This window comes from Lepidochelys kempii, chromosome 4 (genome assembly GCF_965140265.1).
Source record: "Lepidochelys kempii isolate rLepKem1 chromosome 4, rLepKem1.hap2, whole genome shotgun sequence".
Taxonomy (NCBI): Eukaryota; Metazoa; Chordata; order Testudines; family Cheloniidae; genus Lepidochelys; species Lepidochelys kempii.
In genome coordinates, this window is record NC_133259.1 from 21,754,681 (window position 1) to 21,781,272 (window position 26,592).

The 26,592-nt window shown below is 39.1% G+C and overlaps 1 protein-coding gene across 5 annotated transcripts in view; it reads left to right on the plus strand.

Annotated features, from left to right (window-relative positions):
• CCSER1 (coiled-coil serine rich protein 1) overlaps positions 1–26,592 on the plus strand; it is a 1,062,049-nt gene that overhangs the window by 1,010,947 nt on the left and 24,510 nt on the right. The window lies entirely within an intron of this gene.

Below are 26,592 nucleotides of genomic sequence, written 5' to 3' on the forward strand. Positions count from 1 at the left end.
GGTATGCATCCGATGAAGTGAGCTGTAGCTCACGAAAGCTCATGCTCAAATAAATTGGTTAGTCTCTAAGGTGCCACAAGTACTCCTTTTCAGTTAGACCAGTTGCAGAGTTGAGCAGTATTCAAGGGCACAGGTGTATCAGAATTAAGGCTGCTGTGAGTCCAAGAACTTTGAATAACCCTTTACATATTACATTGACAAGTTTGATGCTTAGTTTCTCACATCATTTCCCAAGGGCAAATACCCGCACTTTAAAGGGTGCTTTAAAGGGATACTGTGAACTTACAATTATATTGTAAATACATTTTCATACCTACATTACACCTTTGCATGGAAATATTTTAAAATCCCAGTGTTTGTTCTGATATTTTTATTTACTTCAGTTTTGTTTGCTTTGTTTTTTTTAATCCTTTCCCATCTCATAGGGTGGACAATGAAAATCAGTTAGGTCCATATTACATTTGTTTATCAACAGTTTCAATTTTATGTCATCCACGCTACAATAGTTGGGTTGCAGACAATGAAGAGGAATGATTATTTTTAACTTGTTAACACAATTTTTTATTCATGTTGTTTTAAAAACAGAAAACATAGGAATACTGGTGTTATCTTATTTCTGGCCAATATGAATACAGAAAAATTGAATAAATAAAAATATTGATTCCATGATATCAGGGAGCAATTATTTGCACATCAAAACCAACTTTAAAAGTCTACTTAATGTTATAGCTAAAATGTGGGTCTGTTTAAAAAACTAAGATATTTTAGAGTCAAACTCTTTCATTTCTTTGAGAATTTGGCTCTTTGCTGAAGTTCATTTAGGAAACTGAGAGCAAAAAATTCAAGCCTTATCAAAATCAAGGAAAATATAGTTGTGAATTGCTTAAGTAGCCTATAGTTATGTTGAAAAATAATTTTATTTTGGAATGTTTAAAAATATAAAATAAAGACATGAAAACATTTGTTAACTCATAGATTTGCTAAAGGCTTTATTTTTATAACACCTACAGTTTGTGCTAAATTTGAGTTGACAGTGTCCCTGAAAAATGAGTCCGTAATGGGTACATTTTCAAACCAGTACACTGGCATTTATCTGTCTATTGTTTTTAATTATTTATAGGGAGCCAGTTACTGTTGTGTATTGGTTCTAACAATGAGATTTGCATTAGCTTTGAAAATTCACCCCTACGCATGATATCAACAGTGGGTGAAAACTTCAGGGGAACTCTTCTGTAATTGTAATGGTTTTTGTGTTTATGCCAAAGGTTGTAGAGAAATCAGTGAGTGAATAAAGGAGATCAATTTGAGCAGTCACGGTGAAAAATAGGTGGTTCCCCCTCCCCCCTGCAACCCAATATGGATTTGCACCAACCTCTGTCGTAAAACTTTTCTTTCTATACTGATCTTACTCCAACCCTCACCTGGAAGCAGCCGCCGCTCCTTCCTTTCCCACAATCACAGTTAGAGGCTTTTCCTCTTCAACTCTTGCCTTCTAGACACGTTTAACTGTATCTCTTTCCATCTCACCAGTGGCCTGATCTACAGCCCGCTGTTCGGTGGTTGAGTGTTTTGACCATTATTGCTGTGGGCTTGTACGAACCAGGTGTGAAGGCTTGAGTCTTTAGATTCTGAGATGGTGTTGGATTTTCTGAGAGGGTATAAAATACAGCTGGTGTATCACTATATCTATGGCATTGTAGGGCTCATCTTCAGACCTCAGCAATAAAAGCAGTGGCTCCTAAATCCTCTGTCATTTTGCACCATCCTTACCTTATGGTATAGAAATGTAAGGGTGGAGCACAGCTGGTAGAATGTGCTCTGAATGTGACTAGTTGTGACATAATGACATTTTGAAATCTCATGACACTGCTATGACAGAGACAAATATTTTCTTTTTCTCTGCAATAATAGGTGGATGTTCTGACCTCAGAAATTCTTTTTGGCAATGAACAGCATGGTAAATCCAAGCTACCATCATTCAGAAATAAAATATGATGTTTTCTTCCTGATTGGGTGACCAGATGTCCCAATTTTATAGGGACAGTACTGATATTTGGGGCTTTTTCTTATACAGAGACCTATTACCCCTCCCCACCCCCGTTCCGATATTTCACACTTGCTAGCTGGTCAACCTACTTTCTGAGGAGCTTTCTGTTTACTTAGGACAGGTGGTTGACTGCATCTGGACTGGACTGGCTGCCTTAGTAACAGATCTTGGTTGAAAAAGGAACAAGCAGAGTATTTTTAAAATAAATGAATATGTCATAACTTGGCAACACCAAACACTTCACATTTATTACGGCTACTCTTGTAAATGACCAGGTAGGTCACTGACTGTTCATTTGTGCAAATTGTGGACTTTCTGCCCTTAGCAGAAAATGAGGTTTGAGCTAAATGATGAGATAATGTAATATCCAACACGCTAATGAAAACTTTTCATGTCTGGGCCCAGAGGGACCAGTTTCTGTTGCACAAGAGACATGCCTAGCTGGTGTATATAACTGAGAATAACAGATTGAAGCCCTCCATTAACTAGGAAGCTGGGACTAGAGCATTTTATGATGTGGGCAGTGGGAGAGTCATAAAGTGTGAAGGATGTGAGGTGTGGTTACAAGTTTCACAAAAGAAGTGCTTTAAGGTAGAAGTAGAAGTCCTTTGGTGTGTGACAAGGGGAAGGCAGCTGCTGGCATAAGAAGTATCATGGAGGAAGGTGGTTAGAACTGAAGAATACAAAGGAAGCTTGGTTGCAGGGAGAGAGCAGTGTGGGGGGGGTGGGGGGGAATAGGAGGAGTGGGAAGCTTCAGATGAAGACAGAAAATTGTGCAGGACCTTGGAAGTGAGGACAAGGACCTTGAACTCAGTGCAGAGAAAAGAGAGGAAGCCACTGAAAGTATTGGAGGGGATGGGCCACTATAGTAAGACAGAACAATTATCTTAGCTTCACAGATGTGAGAGAGAGTCTCATAGGTGTGGTGTTTTGAAGAGACCGAAAGCAATAATTGTTGTTGTTATATAGAGTTGGACTTGATTGATATTGAGTGATAAAGGAATGTTTCAAAAAATCCTTCAGGCGCACAGGGTTTGTTTCAGAGCTTGTACAACTGAATATCTGCTCAGGTTTCCAACTGTTTCAAAAAAAATTATTCTGGGTTTTTGTTTTGTTTTTTTGGTTACATTTCTGTTTTGTTAACTTAGCTAATTTCCTTTTGGTTGTACTTGGTCAATGTGTAATTTCACCCAACTAGTGTGTTTTCATTTTAGGGCTTCTCAGAGTTTATCTTGAGGCAGGTTATGATGATTGCCTTTTTATAAGGGCTGTGATATTGCAAGTTTTCATGTAGGAAGTAAAACAATTATCAATGCTACTAAAATGCCTCCACTAGAATGGATGCTAAAATTAACAAAGGGTCCTTCTGAGGCTAAAATGTTATATTCTGAATTTGTGGTAGTTGTGATAGATATTTAACAGCTTCCAGGATAGCCCCATAAGTGCAAATTTCAAATACTGACTGACAGGAGATTACTGGACACCACGTTTTAGAGGCAGAATTTCACATCTGCTGTATGGTATTGAAAAGCACAATCAACAATTTGAAATGTAGAAATAAAGCATTTGGTGTGCAATGCCCAGGTTAATGTTTTACTACTAACTTTCTGTGAGATTCTCCATGAGGTAAATTTGCTTTGATGCAAAAGGCCAACACAAAGCCTTCTAACGCACATAACTCCCACAATGCATCTGCCTGGGAAACTTAGTGGAACAGCTACATAGCATGATCCCAGCATCCCTAGGTATACCGGAGGAAGTCTTGTCACAGTCTTACATGGGTGGGAACAGAGGGAGTCACAGTACTGACAACCTGAAGTGTTAAACAATTGTAAGTCAAGCCCCCAAAATTATGAGGTCTTAAAAATCATGAGATTTTAAAAAAATACAATTTGGGTTCTTTTTGTCTTCTGAGTTTTGAACCTTTATGGGTCATGTTCTTAAGCTTTTTCTACCCAAACATGAGGGCTCAAGACTTACTTCTTTAAAAATGAAACTTGAGTTTCTCTTGTAATAACATGATTTCAGGAAGGAGAGGTGTCAGAAAAATCACCAAATATTGCAAGATTTGGCAATTCCAGGGCTGGACTTAGGGGTGGCTGATCAGTGCAGTTATATATGTCTATATCTATATCTATATATAGATATATCAGTAGCACTCAGCTGTTATATATTGGGGTTTTTTTGTTTTTGATTTGTAATGTTTTTTTTTGTTTGCTTTTTACTCAGCTGTTTAGGAGGCACTCCTGGGTAGCAAAACACTTAGGGCTGACCCTGGGCAATACTAGATTGAGATGGGCTGGGGAGGGCTACAGGATCCACAAGTATGTGATTTAGTGCCACTAACAGTCCAGGCAAATGGAATAGGAGCTGCACTGCAGCCCCAAAATTTGGTCTTCAGTTGTGAGGGGGGAGATTTCACCTCCCTAACCTCCCAGTCTGACGTCACCGCCCTCATAATACATGACTGCTCAGTTAATTTCATTCCATCAATGCTCTTTGTACAGTAGGAAATGGGCAATGTGGATAGAGTACTCGACTGGGACTCAGGAAATCTTGGTTCTATTCCCAGCTCTCTCCTACTGACCTGCCAGGTGATCGGGAGGAAATCATTTCCCCGTCTCTAATATGAAGATGATGCTTCCCTTCTTTGTAAACCACTTTGAGGTCTACTGCTTAAAAACATTATATAAGAGCAGGATATTATTTTTATTTGTAAGAAATATTACTGCATGATTTTGTGGCTGAACACTCAAAACCATTAGTAAGTAATCTGTGTATACAACTTCACTTGCTGGTTTTTAATTTGACTAAAATATACTTGAACTATAGTAGAATTGACGTACTCATCAACTTAGGGTGCCCATAGACAGCGGAATATCAAATTCCTGATTCTGCACCCACTGAAGTCAATGGGACTTGCACAGATTTCAATAGGTGCTGGATCCAGCCCTTAGGGAAGAAGATGTGAAGAACAAATAGGCATCACTCTGTTTTCAATTGCCAGCTACTTACACCACCTTCCGAAAAGTAGTTATAATGTTGCAATTATATATCTTTTTTTAACAATACACTGAAATACAAGATAGGTGGCACAGATACAGCACAAAATATTAGTTGGCATGAAGAACTGGCACCAAGGAGCCCCTTCATGTTAACTGTCAGTAAAAGCTCTTCCTCTCATTAATCTAAAAAATGCAGAAAGGGAGGAAAATTGAAGGAAACAACACTTGCACAATCCACTTGGATTTCTCTCTCCATTTAGAAGGGGGAGTAGGGATCGGTAGTTCACAAATGTCTTGTAAATGTTAAGAAAGGATCTCGGAGACTTTGAGAATGTAACCTGGTGCACCCAAGTTCCCATTTCTAATTGTGTGCAAATGTAATGGAACCCTTCCCTTCCTCTCCCCCTCCCCGCTAAAAATGACAATTAACTGGACAGTTTCTAGAAAGGAAATTTTTCCTCATGATATTTAGCAAATAAGGAATACTACAGACTGCTGAAAGGAGTTTGTATGTGTGATAGGGTGGGTAGTAGGAATGAAAAACAGAAATGTGGAAAAGAGAACCAGGTCCTTATAATTTTTGACTGTATGTACGTTATGTTCATTGGGGAAAATGTTGGTCCTCGCTGAAGTCAATGGCAAAACTCACATCAATGTCACTGAGGCCAGAATTTTACCCATGGTATTTTGGTGACAGCATAATTCATGAATGGAACAGTTACAGACATATTTTGTGCAAATGGAGAAAACAGATCTGTATGGCCCATTCCATCTTTTTGGTGCACAGATGCCAGAGTGCAATGGGGGTGGTGCAATGCAGATCCATGTGTCTATAGTAGGAGGAGAACTGAAGTATGGGATACATTTACACCCTATCATGTGCCAGAGTCATAGCAAAAGTCACTCTCTTTTAAAATTCAACCGGGAACTTTATTAGAATAAGGAAAACCATATTAACCATACAGTTAGAGATGTAACGTGGTTATTCACATGGAAGACTACTCCCTCCTACCCACCCCCCCAAAAAAAACCCAATAACCCTAACTTTTTACAGTGCAGACAGTAAATTATTCCTTATTCTAGTTGGCAGAGAAAAAGTAGGAAATGATAGTAACCCAATGATCAGTTTATCAGCATTGCTGTTATCAGTTAAATGTCACTGCCTTCAGGAGATATTGTTCCAGAATGCTTTTAGAGGACAAAAGGATGATTTGGCAAGCTCAGTGAAACTGTGAAACGTGGGGGGAGGGGGAAACATTTACATTCCAAAATCGTGACAGATTTATACTTGTTTGAAATTCAATTAATACATTTTGCCCTCCTTCGCCTAGTCTCTTTGTTACATAATGATAGGAAGATGGGGGAAAATATGAAACTACAGGTATCATCAAGAATTTGTGGACAGTTATGACAAAGGCATTGCCTCTTATCTTTTAAAAAATATTTTATATTAGGTAAAAGAAAGTATGAGACCGTAAGGGGCTGCTTACTTGATACCCTGCTGCTTTTTATTTGTGCTCTGATCTTGCATGTGTTCCAGTTGCCCAATAAACAATACTGTTTTTTACTGTACTATTTGGAAGCAATTTCAGTTGTTAAAACATTCTTGCTCAGTGGAACCCTGCACTGAAACGAGATACAATTATCAGCACATTAAAGAACATATCTTTTGTTACAAATGCAGATACTGCTTTCACCTGTTGGTAATTCATCTAGAGAGAACTTCAGTTGTCCACCCATGCCAGAAGAAAGAGAGGAGACAATAGAAGTTGTTTAATTAGGCCACAACTTTATTCACTTAAAATATTTGGTAGTACCAGTCAACAAAGTGGTCAGTGCAGGTCATCATCCTTACCTTAATCATTTGAAACAACCTATCCTGGCCAGCCATCCTGTTACTGGGACCCCAACACCCTCCTCTCAAATGAGGTGAAAGGGAGCTTTAAAAGGAGGGGGATCTGCTCCCCACTGTTGCAGGCATAGGAGCCCCAAATTCCCTGCTTCAACTTTCTTAAAGGGGACTAGGAAAAGGAGACATAGGACGAAGCCCAACACCCACCTCCCCACACACCACCACCTCCTTCCTCAGCTCACTTAAGGGATGCTTTCTTTCAAACCCTTTTCCAATCCATTTTATCTGATAACTTGAATCCCTTCCATACCAAGAACCTGCACTGGACATCTACCACAAGGAGGCACCAGCAAAATATTTGGCTGCTACTCCCCAACTCTGCTGGGTCTCAAATATTCACTGATTCCTTTTTTTTTTGTTTGTTCGTTTTACTGAGGCAAATAATATATGCACCTGTTGTCTGCTCCCAGGCTGCCAAACAATGTAGCAAGGGGCATTAACTGATCCAATAGCATGCCACTCCCTCTCTCCATGGCACCTGCCATGCCTCACTCTCTAGGCCCAGATGTGAACTGCCCAATGACCTGGAAGCCCTGCCTGTGTGCCCGGTATACAATACAGTGCCCAAAAGTCCACAGCACTGCTTGCTTGGCCTGTGTGAAATACCTGAACGTGGATATACAAGACAATATAGCTCAGATTCTCTACCTGGGGTCTTACGGATGTCCTGTATGCACTTGAATGCCATTACCCAATTGCCTGAATTGCTGTGGCCTTTAGCACTAGTTGGGCTGTAGCTGTTGCAGCCCATATCCTGAAAGAGTGGGGACCAAATTCCTGTTCCCGGTAGCCCCTTTTTTGAAAACCATAACACATTGGTATGTTCTGAGGGGGTCTTCATCACCATGAATAAAGAGGGGCCCTCTCCAATAGGTCTCACTTCTGTATCAATCATCACCCTTACTGGACAGATCCTTTCCTTACCCCTACTCCGGTAGCATTATGGAAGTTGGTGTGCCCAGAAATGGTCCTCGGATTGGATACTAAGAGATCTAGGTCTGCAGCTGTCTTTTCTCCACCGATTGTAAGGGACCTCTTCAAGGGGCAGTGCACCTTTTTTCCCAACAAGCTGGGCAAAGGACCCTCCACACACACACATGATGGCTACGGTGAGAACATTCTCGGGTCCTCAGGTCTCTGTTGGTTTTACCTTTTTTGCTTGCTCTAAATAATGACTAGGCCTGTTTTTAATGACAAGAAAATAGAGACCCATGTAAGCACTTGGACCTGAAAGCATGAGAGTCACACACCAAAGCTTAATGGGGAAGCTAAAGAAGAAGGAATCCATGCACTTTCTTTATAGCAGGGAGACCTGAGTATTTGCATTCATGAGTAGTTTTCATTTTCCTTTCTTACATTTGAGATGATTTGTCTTGAGTTCCAGGTCTCTGTTTTTATGAATACCTTGAGCTAAGAATACTGCATTTGTTATGTAGCACAAATTAATGTCATGATATTGATGCTGAAGTGAGTCAAAACTCTATTTAGAGCAGATTCTGTCAGCCAACTTTATATTAAACTTTTAAAAATAGCTATTTTAAAAAGGTCTCCCATGTTTATACAGAGTCCCAGCCATGTCTATGACAAAGATTACTTGGCTATTAATGAGACACAGATTCTCATCTCTTTGTTGTTATCCTCTGAGCTCTGTTTTACTTTATAGCAGCAGTTAAAAAGCTACTTTGGCTTCTCATAGTTGTTTTCCAGTAATGCATAAGAGAATTTTGGTTACTAGTTACAGTGGATTTTTAAAATGCCAGAGGGAAACTTGGAAACTAAGGACACAATACTGGTAAATCCACTGCAATCACTAGACACTGAAATTCTGATTTTGTGAATAAGACATGAAAATGTTCCAACACAGTGTCCATGCAAGCCAGTAAGTATACAGGGAGTGGGAAAAGCCAAAGGTGGACTGTTCTGAAGTGATAAGTGAATGATTTATTACCTTAATAAATTTTAACAAACAGTATTTTAGTACCTTTGATTTGTCCCTTTGTTTTTTTTCCCCTAGCTCTATTTCACAAAAAAGGAGGCTCAGTAATCATTAATGAGAAAATAATTATTACCAACAAAACAAGTAAGCCCTCTTTCAAAACAGTGGAAATACATGGGACGTGTGTCCATAGGTAACATGTTGACCAGCTAAGAAAAAAATTGTTTGATTTACTACAAGGACTACGGAAAACTGCCTGTGATAGCAATACATAGCTCACAGGTTTGATGTTATTCTATTGAACAGGGCCAATCTGGTACAACTTGCCATCTTCATGGAGCCATCACAAGGGGGGCATGGTACGTAGGATGGTGGGAGGTATCAGAAAATTCCACAGATAGTATGTAAAATTGTAAATTCCTCAGCAAAGTCATCATAACTTAGCACAGAAATCATGAATTAGTGTTGCCCTAGTTTCTGCTTTACATTCCTGTGTACCCTAACTCTCCAGGATGTAAACATTAGCCTTAGGAGCATACAATGATGTCCTTGTACATGGTACGAATATGTAAAGATCATCTCTGATTTCCATGAACTCTAGATTATTTCATGCCTGATGGTGTTTTCTGGATCCTTTCTCCCTTAGCAAATGCAACAGCTTGATATGACATCCATCCACAGTTTTGCAGCTCTGTACAGTATATTTTGTGGTGATGTATTGCATGCAGATCTGTGTATACTAAAACAAAAAATATTTCATTTTTGGCATTACTTTTAATGGATTTCACTTTTGTGTAAGGCAATTATATAGCTCATACAGTTTATATAATACAAGCAATAATACATGACTGCCAACTGTGAGGTAGGTGTGATTGATAACTTATTAAGCGTAAATCAAGTTATGAAAATTGATAGGATCAGATATGCTTCTTTTGCACAGAATAAATGATGTAGGTTAATAGTAACAATGCCAGTGTACCTTTATGAACAGTGGGTCAGAACTATGATGTTTGGAACAGATAGCCCCATTCCACTCTGTCAGTCTCCTTCTTTGCATTCAGCAATGTCCTAGCAAGAGTAGGTTGAGCTACACACACTCTCTGTTTGGTGTACCAAAATTCTTATTCTAGAAGCCAAGAATTTCCCCCTTATGAAACCTAATCACGATGGTATATGAGTACATCTCTATCCTGTGCACCAGTATCTTGGCACATATTATAATTTCTACATTAAGCAGAGAGAGGGCTCAGATTACACACTGTTGTGGCTTTTCTATCTTAAGTATCATGCAGGTGTGTTTTGTCCTCATCTCCTCAAACACTATTTTTAGCACCAGAGCTAGATGATCACAGAATAGTTGATAAAACTCTACCGTTAAGCTATCCTCTCCAGGTGTTGCTATCCATATTTAATGTCTGAAATGGCCTATTTGTTTCTTCAAAGGAGATAGGTCCCTCTATTTCATGTTTTTAATTGTTCATTAACTTTGACAAACTAATTCTTCTACAGAGGTGGTAAGATTATTGTAAAACTGAAGATTCCAATCAGGTACAGACATGCCTCTGTAAAAGCTGTGGAATTCATTGGCTCTTTCTTTGGGGTTATAAATTGTGTTTACTTGTTGCATTATTAAACTAAGTATCTGTGCCTCTTATTTATTCAAGTATGCTGCTGGCAGCTTGCCTGCTCTTTCACCTTGCTCATAATGCCTCTCTCTTAAAAGTGAGGAAAGACCACATTTAATTTTCCCTTAGCCATGAAGCCTCCCTCCTGTTCACTGGCCCAGTATGAGGTTGTTCAAGATATAGGGGAAGCCTGCCTTGCGACTTTTTACACAACTTTGGGAAACTCCTTGGTGTGCTCTGTGTTGTGTGTCAGTTTGTGTTCACCTCCAGCCAGACCCACTCAGACAAACCAATGGCCCAAGGCTTTATTCTGTAAAGAACGCAGAACAGGTTTACAGTCCAGCAGCCTTCTCTCTGCTTGCCTGCTACCTGCCTCCAGCTCAGTCAGTGCTGAGACCTCCTGCGGGGGGGGGCAGAGGGTACATCCTGGCAGGAACCAGGAAGTTCTTCCAACATGCCACAGGTTGTAGTCTACAACTTGTAGGTCCCACGGCTGCTGTTGAAGCACACTGGACCATGGGCTACATTCCCATTAAACAGAAGGTTTGTTAGTTTGTGTTAACTTTTTTAATAATTTGTCTGATGGTACTTCACTGTGAGAGATTAGCAGATGCTAAAACAGGTTGGCATAGGTTAGCTCTGGCTCAGTCTTCCCAAATAATATTTGGAGATTGCAGAGAACCTACCTTTTGAAGTATAAAATCTTCACTTTCATTTTCTGTGAAAGCTCTATTTTTAAGACCTTTCAATAGGACTGAATTCAATCTACATCTGGTTTTGCAGGACATATTTTCTGACAGTACTATGGTGAGCAGGGATTGGTTTGATATTCTTGGTAAAATTTTACACTCCCCCTACCAGTTGTAAGAGCTAAGGGAAAGCTTGGGAGAGATACGCTCAGCATTTGGAAATTAAAAGTAACTGCAGAACTTTTGCATTCTAAATGTAATAAAAGATTTGGAGTAACTTACCAGGGAAGTTATTGAATTGAATCAGTGAGTTCAAAAGACATGTAGATATATTTATGAATTAATATAATGAAAAGGCAGGGAGGATAGGATTAATATTCACCAAGAGAGGGCACTACTGGAACCTGCATATTTATTCATGGGATCCCATCTCTCTGCTGCATGCTCTGTTGTCACTGTATCTCCATATTCAAACTTCTCAGACAAGTTCTGTTTAAATGTTTACCAACTATTCCACTCATTCAATCTAATGCTTCATATGCTCCAAATGGCCTTTGTTTTTCTGTATTATTTCCAATCCTTTTAACCCTAAATTTCTTAGAAGAGCAATGGTTGTACTCATTTACATAACATGCTATTTCAGTTCTTGCTTTGTTCTTTGAATCCATTCCAGATCATCATAAACTCCCTTTGAAATTAATGGGAGTCAAGATAGCTCTTCATATCATAGCACTGGCTCCTGTAAGAAGAGATTGCATCTCTTAATGTTACCCCCAAATTAATAGGTTTTTAAAGTACTGTACTGTGATTTACGAAACCTCTGCAGAAGCACTGTATATTTTGCAGGGCACTCTGGGAACACACTATAGATTGAAGCTAGTTTTCATCCTTGTTATCTGTGTTGTGTAACTGGATATACCACTGAATCAGATTGCTGGTGCCTTGCTATCACATTAGGCCTTCACAGATGCACAGTATTGTAATGTGGGAATTTTATTCACAGAAGAAACCACACTAACATATTGAGTAATACATACTTTTCTTTTTAATTATAATGTGATCAAAGCACAATAAAATATTTATGTAAGTGGAACTTAAGGCAGGAGAATTTTTTTTTATAAAATAGTTGTAAATACAGACAATTTTAAGCACCTATAGTTATACCTTAAATTGGAAGTTCATCTCAGATGAAGTAATTTAATGACAAATAAACTTGTTCTGAATAACAATTATTAAATATCTGTTTTTCCAGTCAGAATTTCTAGAATATGTTAAATTAAACCAAAAATTAACTTGCAGCAATGAAGACAAATGGTGTCAATTAAAAGATGTAATTGTTTCTCCTCACTGTAGGAAAAGCTGATTTCCAGATAGAGATAAAATTTAAATGCTTTGTACAAAAAAGAAGTACAGTGGGGTGAGTAGCGTGACATGTGCAGCCTTCAGATAGTCTAACTACATTGTCTGAAGGCAGTTTCCAAAAGATAGTATGGGAATATGAACAGATCGTGTACAGTTTCTGTCTTAAATCCATCTTAGACTATGCTGTTTAAAATCACTCCTAGTGGAAGGCTGTTAACAATCATGGGATTAATGATTTAAGCCCTTTCTACAGTGCACAGTATAATAGCCTATCAACTTGGCATTTACTGAGTCATGAACAATATTACTTTGAAACCTACCAGTCTTTGAACTAGTAAATGTCTGCTTTGCTCTGACTACATTCGTTGTTCTAAAAGAAAATTACGGAGTGGTAGATAGGATAATTCCACATAGTATTGTTTTCTCCAAACTTTGCATTACTAACAAAAAAAAGTGTTAAATATGTCCACATGCAATAAAAATTCATAGACGACAAGATTACAGTAATAATTTTCAATTGTTTTCCAACTACCTTTATGCTGTGCATTTTTTTTTTTGTCATTTTAGTTGCTCGGAGCTTTGAAATGTGACCCTGAAGTAGTCTTTTCATTCAAATGTCAATAGTAGGCCATTTAATTCATGGTGGAGGATAAAAAGGTAATTTGCTGGGTGCACAGAAAGCATACGTAATAACCTGGAACTTGAATCCCATAGTATGTCACCAAAACAAGTCCATGATATAAGCTGAACAGTGCGAGAGAGAGTGTGTGTCTGTCTATCTCACAGGAAAGAGAGTCATATGGCATCAGCAGATTATTTGTCTCAGTCACAAGGAAAAGGTGAGTTAGTACCACTTTGACCTTTTCATTTTCTTGTCTGCAGGGTTGAAAGGTAGAATCTCCAGTCAACAAAACTTATGTATATAATATTTTGAAGGTTAAAATATCACAGTGTAATAGTGCTTTATTAGACCTCACAAAGCACTAAAATTGTGATTTTGTTATAGAGATTTAAACAGGAACAAAAAATGCCACACCAGTGTACGGTCATCAGAGCTGGAGAGTGTGTATACAAAACATAAGCTGTGTGGGAGGGTGAGAGAGCTGGGATGAAGAGAGAGGGAGCACAGGTGATAGTTATACCTCAGAAGGGAAGGCCTACAGAGGAGAAAAACTGTATGGGGTTTCCTGTGTGGAGTTTTAGTGTCCCAAAAAGAATATAACTCGAAGTCAAGCTGTTGTTTCAGCTTGGTCTCTCAAATGGTTATACTCTTTATTTGCGTGAACTCAGTTAGTTTACAAAGTAGGTATGAGATGGGGCATGACTGGACAGAGCAATGCTGAAGCTGGCTGTGCTTTTATGCATGACCATACAGTTTTTAATTTCAGATCACAACTATTTTATAAGAAGTGCTGGGTCTGAGCTCCAGGAACAAAAATGTTTGATACATGCACCAAAACCTCAATCCAGCAAAATATTGAGAATCCTAAGCACATGAATTATCCTTTTTCCTGCGGTGGGGTCATAGACATACTGAAGAGCTTTGCTGGATCTGAGCCAAAATTTCTTTCTCTGTTCTTTGATTGCATGTAAGACTTGTGAGTAATTTTCCCCAGTTTTAGCCCCCATTCCTTTGATTTTGTGTGTGTGTGGGGGGGGAGAACAAAAAAGGTCTGTGCAAATTGAACTATGCTTTCAATTGCAAGATATTTTTGCCAACTCAAGATAAGAGTGGTTGGTCATTATCTTACCTCAAGAAGAGAACCAAGGTAACCTTAACTGCTTGACTATAGCATCTTCAGTGTTGATCTGATAAATGGTATGTGATCATAGATGGGATCCACCTTTCTTTATGGAGCTTCTGAGTATGATGAATCTTCTCCTTTGGAACTTTGTCAGCCACTGGAGAGAGAATCACATATGCATGCAAGCGTCTTATACACAGAAAGAGACTAAAAAAGGGATACTCAAAAAGTGGGGTGGGGGGCGGTTGGAGGAAACCTTTCCCTTCAAAAGCTTATATAATGCACTGCATCAGATCAGTCAGCCGACTTCCTTTATCTGCTGTGTTTTGTTGGCTATTAAAGGAGAAAATGAAAACATCAAGAAAACTCCAGGAATGTTAACAGTAATTTTAGCAGTTCAATTAATTAAACTAACACTTAGAAGAGTGATCTGCATAGATAAATTTAACTACTTTTCATCACAGCATTTCCTTTCATTGTTTGATTTGTTAACCTTGCATACTAGTCTGCAGCAGTAGGCAGTCCAAGGTGGGAGGAGAATTTAAAACATTCATTTAAAAATCTAAAATGAGATAATTCGTCTGTGGAATTGTACCCAAACTGTATCAAACAATTATTGCCGTTTCATTCCACGTCTCAGTCCCTGTCGCAGCCAAGAATTCCACATTTAGTCACTGGTTACCTTGCAATTGATCGCCCTGGGTGAAATTAACCACAGCCCAGAAGACTGACACATGGCTCTGTGCATTACTTAATTCTCAAAACCTGCATAAAAGGATTAAGTGAGGTTTAAGTGGTGCCCTGGGATGACTTTCTACACTGTGAATACTGAAATATCTTTCAACAATTTGCCGTGAGCCATCGTTATTTTCCCTTCCTCCTTTGGGGCCTGTTTCTACCTTCCATCAAAGTCAATGGCAGAGTTTCCAGTGACTTCAGTGGGATCAGGACAAAGCCCTGGTGAAGTATTCCAGCAGCTGCTGAGACTTGAAGTCAAATCAGTACCGGTTAATACAGGAAAAGGATGCGCTGTGTTTAATTTAGTTTGCCCTGCAACTTATGAAAAGGAGCACATTAAATTCCATATTTAGGAAAGGTTCCATCACTGTATGTTGCAGGGTTACTGAAGAATTCCTCAGTTCAGGATACTTAGACTTAATAGTGAAGTACACAATGAGCTTTCTTGATGGTTTGTACTCTAAAAGTAGCCACACAGCATGGAGCAGACACCCATACGCCTTTCCTCCCAATATGCTGTGGGAAAAATTCTCCTGGAAACAATCAAAGAGGACACACTGCCCCATGCCCTGGTCTGTAAGCTGTAGTCAACGTCCTCAGAACATTATGGGTCAGCTCCTCAGCTGCTGTCAGTTGGGGAAGCATCGTGGAAGTTGATGGAGATATGTCAGTTTACCTCTGCTGAGTATCTGGTCTTCTGTAGCTCAGGAATTTTAAATGGACACTTCAAAATGCATGGTGCATACTGTAGAAGGCAGTTTTAAATAGTTAACTTAAATACAAAAATGAATAATGTTTAAGTAAATGGATAAAGTTTCTTTGTCTATTGTAAACTGAACTCTCCACCAGGCCCTGGCTATTCCACTCTGAACTACCTTGATCATTGCTTCCAACTCTGGAAGGGAGGAGAAAGTTTGCTAGTATAAGAATGGGTCCTCGGGGGTCCTGATGGCACTCCTTATTTCAGTTAAAAGGATGTCCAACGTCAGGTGTTTGATGGCAGATGTTCCCCAAATGCAGGCTTCCTAGTGGATATGCTGGTTGGAGGGAGAATTTGGCACTGCATGTAGGTCTGTGCGTGGATAAATCCCACCGAGCCTGTCAATGTTGGCGGAAGGGTTAACCTGAGGGACAGGGCTTTGGTAGAGAGAGATGGTGGTGATTTGCCCCTGAATCTTTCAAGAAGAATAAAGAAGATCATTGCTCCTCTTGCACGTGTCTTAAGAACAAACCATAGGTAGAAAAAAGATATTTCATGGGGCAATTACAGACAGGACCTTTCAGTGGGAGAGGTATATCATTGGAACATACGGGAAGGAAAGGCTGGGTGATACACAGTTGAAAATCAGGGTGCAACAGATCCCTATGGCAATGGGCTTACAATCTAGACCAGGGTGGGCAAACTTTTTGGCTCTCGGGCCACATCAGGGTTGCAATACTGTATGGAGGGCTGGATAGGGAAGATTGTGCCTCCCCAAACAGCCTATCCGCCCCTTCCCACTTCCTGCCCCCTGATTGCCCCCCTCAGAACCTCCAACCCCCCTGCTCCTTGCCCCTGACCGCCCCCTTCCGGGGACCCTCACCCCCTATCCAGCCGTCCCCTGACTACCTCCCAGAACCTCCACCCCATCCAACTGCTCCCTGTCCCCTGATTGCCCCGCCCCCTGACAGGCCCCCCTGGGACCCCACCCCCTATCCAACCTCCCCTGCTTACTGTCCCCTGACTGCCCCCCGGGACCTCCTGCCCCTTCTCCAACCTCCCCGCTCCCCACCCCCTTACCATGCTGGAGCCAGCCCCACTGCCCATGCTCTGAGGCTGCGGGGGAGGAAGGACAGCAGGAGAGGGGCCAGGGGCTAACCTCCCTGGCTGGGAACTCAGGTGCGGGCAGGATAATCCCATGGGCCATAGTTTGCCCACCTCTGATCTAGACACTAATACAAGTATCATATAACTACAGAAAGGGTAAAATCCTGACTACCACAAAGTCAGTGGCAAAACTCCCATTGATTTCAGTCAGGCAAGGATTTTACCCAGAGTATGGTGGCATGATTGAAATGTAAACGTTTCATGAAAGGACAGTCCTCAGGAATTCACTGAAGGCTTTCATAAATAGTTCTGCAATTCTGACTCTAGCTTACTGTATTTTTTGCAATTCTTGAAGCAGGCCAAAAATTAGGAAGGTGGAAAAGAAGACCATTATTGCATTGTGAGAGATACAGATAAACAGAGGACAAATGTGAAATACACCCAAAACTAAAGCGTCTTTTGCAAACCTAATCACCACAAATGAGATTTTTGCCAAAGGCAAAATCCAAACTGCCTGGCTTGTCACACTGTCTGTATAAAGTTCTGTAGCTACCAGTTTGTTTATCCTGTCCAACACATTACAACCCACCCCATCCTGCATTAAATAATTTCTCATGGTAAACATTACATTACATACGATGTTGTCACCAATGAAGAGGGTGTCATTAGAAATACATGTTCTCTGATGGAAAAACAGTCAATGTGAGAAGTGTTGTCCTGAGATCATTAAAATCTGCATGATATGACATACATGTCATATGGTGTCTAAATCCACAAACCTTACCGTAATTTATTTCTCTGCCACATTGACCTTGCATCTATTAATATTTTCAATGCACAAATAAAATGTATGCTTCCTCTCTTATCTGCAGCATTATTATTTCATTGTTGCGAACAGCATGTATGATCAGTCATAAAGGGCTTTCGACAGATTCTGACAAAGTTTGCACACAACCAGCCAGTTTGTATCTCAGCTTTTGTGACCACTGTTTCAAGTTTCACAGCTCTTTGCCAGTAAAATTTTATCTCATGGTTGCAAGCCAGATCAGTGTTGACAAGAAACATTGTTGATATTTGCTTGAGTTATTGCTGTCAAAGCTGACTGAGTACTGTTTTTCATTTTTCTGGTGGGGGGAAAGTGCACTGTTTTCAGATAGAAAGCTGAAGAATTTCCTAAATGATAGATTTTGTCCTCTTTCTCCATTCCAAAGCACTCAATCACCAAATGTACCTGTAGATTAAAAATAATTTGCCTCCTTGTTTTGTTACTGGGTTCTCTTCCTGTATGTGGAGAGGGAATTGCATTAGATGAATCCTCAAGATTTTTTTTTCTTGGCTTATTGAAAAAATTGCAGGGGTTTCTGAAAAATATTAATACATTTTCTTTTCTAGACATGTGTTTTGTAAATGACGTAGATGTGGTTTCTATTGTGCTATCTATTTTGTGGTCCAGTCTCTGGCATTAACTGCTACATATGTCTAAAACTCTCAAGTGTCTCTTTCTCCTTGTTTTTCTTTTTTAATGTCAAAAAAACTTCCACAAACAATTCATTCAAAAGAGCTTGTCAAAAACAGGCTGCATATGGTTTAAGTATTTTTAAAAGATTTTGTAAGTGACATGCAGCACAGAAAAGGAGGCAAATTAATTCAGCATCAAAAACTCCTAATGAATCTTCTTCCCGGTCTAAAAAGAATAAATTGAGTAAACCTAGATAATGGAAGTCCCTAGCCTGTATAAAGAGGTACACAATGCTCAGTCTCCATTTCTGCCATATATATATATATATATATATATGTATATTAAAAAAGGGGAGGGGGAAAAAGTAGTACTTCCAGCTAATTTCCTATCAAAGTCAGATAAGAGTTGAAAAATGTCCATTTAAAAACATAAATTATATATATTTTAAAGGATCGCGGAAGCTAATATATTTCTCATGTTTTTCAATGCATTCTTACCTTTTTAATAAAGCATGAATGAGTCGTCCTCTGACAGATTTGTAGCAGGAGCTTTCCCCCCAAATGTGCCCACATGATGATTCCACTGCATTGCCTAGCTAGTCCCTGCAAATCCTCACTTTGGAATTTGATTCTGAACCATGGAAAAAACCAGATGTAGATTTAATTAAAAACGGGAGGGGGGGAGGGGGGGAAATCTTGCATTACTGGAACATAAGGGCTTTATGGTTAAAAATTGAAATAAATTAAACGAATACGTTAATACCTTTCCCTTGGCTGCATTTCACATCCTGTAAATCTTAATGTTATATATTTTGTGACATAAAACAGCAATATGTTAAGCTGTACATTTAGCAAGAAAAATGCAAAATAGCAAATTTGACATACTGCAGCTCAGTTATACCTGGTATTTCCTGTTCCTGTGTCTCCTTCCTCTCTGCTTCCTCCATGTTCACTCCCCAAGACACACACAACTGTGGAAGCAACAGGCCCTTCTACAGACCGAGCACTGAAGGAATCTTGGCTGCTTAGCTTCCCTGGGCACCGGGACCCAGTCCATATTATAGTTGGAAAGCACCAAACCAACACTTTTTTGAATATAGTGCAGGCCTAATGCAATTCTTTGTGCCAGAATCTAAGATCATTTACTCCAGTGTCGATCTGGAGTAACTCCATTCACTACCCCAGATTACACAGAGTGAGTTCTAAATCTGCCCCTGTTGTTACCTCATTCAGATTTATTAAGGTTTAGCTATTCTTTTTATTTCTAGAATTGCACTGTTTGTAAAATCTTGTCAGATATGGGGGCATCACATAATGACCGCGCTATAGCAAATACACATCACAATCAAGTTCTATAATCCTAGCTCTTCTGGATAGAAGCCATTGTATCAATCAGATTACCTGTGGTGCTAATATGGTAAAGTGATTTTCCCATTTCAAAATCATTTTTCCTAGGATCCAGGAAGGAACTGTGAAAAATGACTAACATTGATAAACATTGTGTATACAAAAAAAGAATAAATATTTAGGGCTGCATCCTAATACCCTTACTCCCCCTGAGTGGTATCTTATTTCACAAGTGATTCCATTAAACTTAATGGGACTCTTTGTAGACTAAGATGTTACAGAATTAGAATAAAGGTCACAGCATGTGGCGCATAGTAGGGTGAGAGGTATGGATGTTTATGTGAGAAATAAGCTCCAACATTAGTAGACAATAAGTTCCTATGCCCATGGAGTGAAACAACAGGAAGTCAGCACAGCTGTGAATGGAACCACTTTGAATTTATTTTGCAACATAGACAATAACAGCCACAGTAGTGGTACTTTAGGTGGCTGTTGCTGTGGGACACTAAAATGATCTCTCCTTTTACATATTTACCTCCAGCAAAATAAGGAAGTTAACAGGGCTGCATAGTTGGCATTTAATACAAGTCATTGCTCTATTAGATTAATTGAATGGGAAAATAATTTTCTGAGGTCGGTCTTAACCTGTCGATAGTGTGCCCCGTGTATTTTTGCGTCCTTCAGCACTCCTGGATTGGCACAAAAGGGGCAGTTTAAAGTGAATGTTTTACTGTGTAGATGGTAAGAACTTCTATGCATCCGAAAGCAACATATAGCAATTATGCAAATCAATTTTGGACAGGTAATAAACTTGAGAAGATAGTTGTAGCACAGACCTAGCTCAGGTGGCATATGCTAATCAAAACTCATCACAGGGTTAGAATCTGTCAAAGTGACTAGACTTGTTGCTCCAAAATGAGGGGGCTGCAGGTGCTGCCTAATAAAAAAAAGAAAATAAAGCTGTCAAAAGAATTAACCTTCCCCATTAAACATCATTCGGAGAGATCCCCATTTTAATCATTCAAATCATTCCAAGCTAACTTTCAACACACAAAGGGCAAAAGCTTTTACACTGTTATTTATATTATAGTAGCATGTAACCCTCTCGATCAATTTCCCATTGTGCGAGACTCTGTACGTGTATATATTAGAGACAGGCCCCACCCCAAAGAGTTTACAATTGTAAATTGGTAAGACGAGCCAAGGGAGGGGGAAAAGAAAGTGCTACTGATCTCATTTTACAGATGGGGAACTGAGACACAGAGAGTAAGGGACTTGCCCAAGGACACACAGGGGGGCTGGCACGGCCTGGAATTCAACTCTATTGTCCTACATTTGAGTCTAGTGCCTTAATCACAAGATCAAACTTCCTTCCACTATTAAGAATTATTGTCCTCTGCACCACTGCTCTTTCCCTTTCCCTCCCCCGTCATTTGAACATATTCATGACATTTTATTGCTTTATCTTTCCGTCTGACTTTTCCTCACTCTTATCTTCTCATTGCCGTTTCGTTGCCTTTTTAACATTCCTTTCCAGTCTCCTCTTTTCCCCTTCTTGCACTTCCTAATTGTTTTGGAGGGTAACTTTATTTGAGTCCTGTCATTTTTTGTATAATGACAGATGGTCTGAAGTTTTAAGGGGTGGAGACAAGCTACCTACTATATTATTTCCTGTCCTAGAAAACACACTTGTAGTGGGTAGCTGTGTCTCACGTTTTTAGCTCCCTCCTATCTGATGGTGACTCAAAAATGGAATGTTAAAATATGTGCCTAATATTCCTCCTCAAGTCTTTTGCTGCATCACTACACTGAAACAGAGCTATACCAAGCAGTTTCAGTAGATCTGATGGACAAATCTTGTCAAAGGGAATCATAAATTAAAAAATAAAATAGTTAGAAGTTGATGGCAAAGATTGCCTCTGTTTGAGCTTAAGCATTAGCTGTGTAGTGTTGGTATTACAGTTTTGCATTTCCCCCCTCAGGCTAAATGGAAATCATGCATCTAAACCCCAGTTTGGCTCACTGAAAATGTAGTTGAACATTCATAGTGAAACCAGCATTCCATGTGAACGGTGAGAACTAATATTTTCCATAACAAGGAGGAGACTGAGGAGGATAACCTCTGGAATTTAGAACCACACCTGGATATCTTCTTTGGAACTTCTGTGCACGTTCTTTGTTTTGTGTTGTTTATATTTCACAATTCACTTGTCGATAATGCTTCCCTTCTTTCTGCCAAAATGTTACTCACCACAGCTATGCTGATCAAGAGAGAGAAAGTACAAAGCACTAGATGAATGTTTGATAGTTCTTTCTAAAAATAGGTGGTCTCTATGGCAATATTTCTCCGCGCCCTTGAAGGTGAACATTCATTTTTACGAAGCAAAAACATTTCAGCAGAAATGCTGGGTCTTACTTGCATGATGAGACTGCCATTGTCAAAGCTGTACATTATGAACAGCCAAAGGACTTCAGATAAAGATGTCTTTTGAAACAAATCTAAAAGTTACAGCAAGCTTATTTCTGAAAACCTTTACATGTCATTGTTTCTCTAACTTAATATCATTGCGTTCTCTTGTGTCGTAGACAATTGAGCAGAAATACGTGGATTTTTTTTCTATGCAATTTTGGCAAAGAATGCTATCCAGTGACAGAACAGAAGGCACTTGACCTTTCCCTGATCACTTCATGAGTTGATTGACTCCAAATATTAAAATGTGAATTTAGAAATTCAGTCAACACTGAGAACTGTAGATGGCAGTTTCTGTAATGAATACCGTTATATATATTTTAATCAAAAGCAATTTCCGTTTATCAGGACCCAATTCCATAGTCCTGATTCACTGAAGGAAATGAGTTTTGCCTGAATTAGGGCTGAAAGATTTGATCCTTAATTTGAATCCAAAATAAAATATCCCTTTGTCTAATACTTTATGCAATTATATTTGGAAGGGGTACAAGAAAAATTCTGTCCCATAAGTGAATCTTCTGTGGACTCTTTAACATCACCTAGTGATAAGTACACAGGTTAAGCCAGTTTTTTAAAATCAGGTTCACGTAATTGCACATACATATATTTGCATGCCATTTATTCATATAAGCATAGATCTGATAGATATATGCAAATCAAGTACTTTCATGCACACATGACCACCTAGGTACCCAACTGGCCATGTGTGCATCCAATTACCGATTTGTATTCATTAACTGTACAGAAATGCATGTGGCAGTTGTGTAAAAAAGAAACCAACCAAAAAAAAACAACCACCACCACCCTGAACTCTGAAAATTTGGCCCACAACCTGCAATTTATCTGGGACACAAAGAGTTGGTGGCCAAAATGTGTTGTTTTTTTCCTGAACCTGTTTATATACTGAAATGTCAAACATAAAACAGTATGCAAAATAGTAATTAAGAAATTCAAAGAAAGATTCTATAGTATCCAGCTATCTTCTAAATGTACATGGGAGGGAGGGGTGTTATTTGGGAAGGTACAAGATAGTGATATAAATCTGTCATTTAAAAATAGCTTCTTTGTGGAATAGATATTTAGAACAAAAGAAATTAAAACTACAGAATTAAAATATATACAAATGTGGAAACCTATTACACTTACGCAAGTTATTCCAGAGTCAATAGTCTCAAGCATCAAAGCTTCAAGTTTTTTGATGCTTCAAAGGCTGGCTTCAGTGTCCCAGCTGTTTATGAAAATATAAAGCCTTGAGATGACCCTAAGGTATAAACTTTGACACTCAGGAGCATCCCCTGGAGTAAATTAATCGTTTCAATATTTTTAGTCCAACTAAACTATACTAATAGCTGTATGTGCAGGCCACAAGTGAGCTTCAGAGAAGTAGGTGAACATGTGCTGATGACAACAGTTCTGTGTACAAAATCGTATGTCCCAAGGTGCCCTTTCGCATGTTTTTCTAGCTGCAGAGTACAGCCTTTGTAGTTTAGATGCAGTCAGAGGATCAAATTCATTGCTGGGTATAAGGCCTCTGAAATCAGGGGCAGTACCCCACAAATGACCTGTGCCTGTTGACTCTCTGTGTGTTACGCCTGTCAGGAAATAAGTGCGCGAACATCTTTATTTAAGATGTATTCTTAAAAGAAATGGAATTGCCAAGAAGACATTCAATACTTTTTTAAAAATAGTATATCTGGAGTTTTGTAGCCTGCTACACAAAGTGATATTCATAGACCATTTTGTTGTTGTTTAATGTATGTATGTAAGAAGTGCAATTGCAATGCAAGAGCTACAAAGTAAGAAAACCACAACACTCATTCAAAAATTCTCTTGTATGAGTGTCGTGACTGAAGAGGTACCTCAATAAATTAATGTCATCCAGAACACAATCATGTTTAGTGTTTTCAAAACTTCATTCCTCCCTAGGCTTCATGGAACAGGGGGCATTTGAAGAGAAAAAAAAACAGAATTATCTGCTGATATGCACTGCACAATACTGCCTCAGTCTGTTCAGCAGCATAAGTTGTTACACCACAACTTCAATCCTACATTCTTTGTGAATCCTGGGATCCTTCCTTCCTGGTAATCAGGAACAGGTCCCACTGAGAAAATTCTAAAACGTATTACATGATTTTTCCATATCAGTTTGTATCAAGTCCTTTTCTATTACTCTCCCAAAGTTTCAATACACTCTGTTTGCAGTTTGTCCCTGATTCAGCAAAGCACTTAAGCACAAGATTAACTTTAAGGATGTGAGCATTCCATCTTTACTTTGTCAGCAAAGTATTTTAACCATGTGCTATTGCAGTAAATAAGAGGAAGTCCCACTGAAGGTTATGATATGTAAGCATGTGCTTAAAATAAATTTTCCTGGGTCAGGGGCTAAAATCAATTGCTCTTTGGTATGTTGAGTGGTTTAGATTTATTTTTAAACAAGTAGCATTGTGTGTTGTGATGGCATTTATCCCTAAAATTGTAAGGAATCAGAAGATAAGCATTTGTGTCCCTCTTCAGAATCCTGTCCTTTCTATTTCTTTGGCTTAGAAATAGAATAAAAATCAGCTTCTCTCCTGTGCTATAGAAAGCCACATTGGACTGAGTACCTACCAGAGGGACATTGGAATTTCTGACCTTGCGAGTGAGGAAGTTATTGCTGAAGATGGAAGTGGAATGTACTACTTGATACAAAGAAAATTAGAAATCATTGCTTGATTGCTGTAGCCTGGGCTAAAGAGAGAATGTTTAATAGATTTTGTTTCCATACATTCTCTTCTATATCACACCCTTGATAAATGTTCTGAACATTAGTATTGACAGAACGGGTTGTAGATATTTACTAGAATTCACAACCGGGGGTAGATGGAGGGATTTTTTATTTTATTTTATTTTTACTTTCTGCCTGTATATTACATCTCATCGCTGCAGCAGTTTTGTATCCCAGGAGTGTTTCCTCTCCATTATGAAACATTTTCATATCTGCTGAACACTGAAACTGTTCTGCACATTATGAAAGGAAAATAGTGTTGAAGTAATAAACATAGTATTTTTGAAGGCAACAAACCTGGAGAATAAATTCCTATGTACAGTACTTAACCTAATGAATCACTGCAAGACTTTCTCCTTCACCAGGTATGAAAACATAAAAGCAAGGAAGAGTTGTCTTTGGTTTATCAGTGCAGATAATATAGGAAAACCTGAGCTTTTAAGAGAGCTTCTATTCATTGTGTTGTGGTGCTAGAGTCAAACCCATCAGACATAAAAGGGAATGTTTTTTCTAGAAAATACACTTAGGTTGACTTGAATGGCTCTGTTTCTAAATTTATAAATGTGAAGAGAGGTGGAATGTTTAACGAAAGCTGAACAAGGGAGCTACTTCAGGCTAATGCTCTGCTGCTAATTTTGTGGAATGGCTTTCCCTTCCCCCCATCAAACAATTTACTAAAAGTCAATTCCTCCCCTGGGTGGTGTTACTGTATGCAATAAAAAGAAATATAATTCACGAGAAAACCAACTGATACGACTATACTTTTTAGTGGTCCTTAATAGATATTTTGATTACCTCTCTTTATACAACCTGTTTCACAGCTATATAACTAAGTTTGTAAGCCCTTTTTGATTACAATCAATGGCAAACCCATTTATGTGGGACTGTACCTCCATCATTGAACTGTTGGGTTTGTCATACACTTTGCTGTTGTAGAGGTTTTTCACTGAGTTATACACACTCCACAGAGTCTCACTCACTTCTGTGAGCCTGTGGTGGTGGTGGTTGGTTTTTTGTTTTGTTTTCTTTGTGTTTTTGTCATGAGAGAGATTGGAATTAATAGTAATGTCACTTTTTTTAAACTGTATGCATAGGTTGAAAGTATTTCAATTTTCTTTGTATCAAGTAATACATTCCACTTCCATCTTCAGTTGCCTACAGCAATAAATTCCTAGTTAACCATCTTTCTATTTTTGTCACACCATATATTCTGCAGCTCAGCAGAGCACTTTGTTGCGCATGTTTTGTGATCAGCCAAGTTCTACTCTGAGACAGGAAGGCATACACATGGTATCTCTCTCTCTCTCTCTCTCTCTCTCTCTCTCTCTCTCTCTCTCTCCTGCTATTACAGAATCATAGATATGCAGGTCTGGAAGTTGACCTCAACAGGTCATCAAGTCCAGTCCCCTGTGCTGAGGCAGGACCAAGTAAACCTAGACTATCCATGACAGGCGTTGGTCCAACTTGTTCTGAAAGACCTCCAAGGATGAGTTTTCCACAACCTCCATTGGAAGCCTATTAACTACCCATATAGTTACAAAGCTTTTCCTAATTTGTAACCTAAACCTCCCATCCTGCAGATTAAGTCCATTACTTCTTGTCCTTCCTTCAGTGGACATGGAGAATAATTGAAAACCACTGATAACTGTTGTCACCAGTATTATCAAAACTTGACCTATTTGAAGAC